At 41.1% G+C, this 975-nt stretch overlaps 1 protein-coding gene across 2 annotated transcripts in view; it reads left to right on the top strand.

Moving 5' to 3' along the window:
- atrn (attractin) overlaps window positions 1-975 on the top strand; it is a 124064-nt gene that overhangs the window by 11526 nt on the left and 111563 nt on the right. The gene's annotated exons all lie outside the window — the stretch shown is intronic.

Raw genomic sequence — 975 nt, forward strand, 5'->3', positions numbered from 1 at the left:
CAGCTTCACGGTCACGTGTAACAGCTTCACGGTCACGTGTAACAGCTGGGCTTTCCTCTGCGCTACAGCTCTTACATTTACCACCTACAGCACAGAAGAAAAATGAAACAATCTACATTTTCTTGGTTGATTTATTCTGTGATTTCATGTAAACGAGGAGGACGAATGCCCGTAAAGGTTTGTTGTACCAGCTGGTGAATGGTTCTATCATACCGGCGGTTCATAATCCACCTGCTACGTTCTTACGATCCCGTTTATTCTGCTCGCGTGGTGAATGTGGGCGTTCCATTCTGGGTTCGGCCTCCTCAGCTGGTGACACGGTAACTAAATATCTTAACTGGTGATATTGAGGTTGGTGAGATGACACATTCGTCACGTTAGCGTTATTTTCAAAATGCGGTTTGTCAGGATTCCACACCGAGAAACTGGAATTTAATAATAAATATATACACAGTTTGAAATGTTCTGCAATACAGAGCAGAGGTAAGGTTATCCTCTTTGGTTGGTCGACGCTACAAAAGCGTGCTGTTGGCACCAACTTGCAAGCTCATCAGCTGTGTATTTTTAATCTATTGATTCCTCCAGTTAGACTGAATAAAGTGAATCCTAATGTTCCAGACATCTGTGCTCAATGTAGTGCAGGAGACATGGAAGCTCGAGCTGTCTTTATTTAATATACACAATGAAAGGGTAATCAGACAGATTTCATGAGGTTTGGAGTCGAGTTTTGTTACAATGTTTGTGAATTGTCAAACATCTTTATGCATAAAAATAAGTATTTATTTCCATATATATTAATGAATCCAGTGTGTGAAATTACTGATATTTGAGCTTATTTTGGTGACTCAGATAGACTTCAGATATCACTGCTGGAGTGGTTTGGGCAGAATTAAAGTAACGACCAACCCAAACAGACGTTCTCATGATCGTGTGTGTGTGTGTGTGTGTGTGTGTGTGTGTGTGTGTGTGTGTGTG

Source organism: Anarrhichthys ocellatus, unplaced genomic scaffold (assembly GCF_004355925.1).
Source record: "Anarrhichthys ocellatus isolate YVR2014 unplaced genomic scaffold, GSC_Weel_1.0 scaffold69, whole genome shotgun sequence".
NCBI lineage: Eukaryota > Metazoa > Chordata > Actinopteri > Perciformes > Anarhichadidae > Anarrhichthys > Anarrhichthys ocellatus.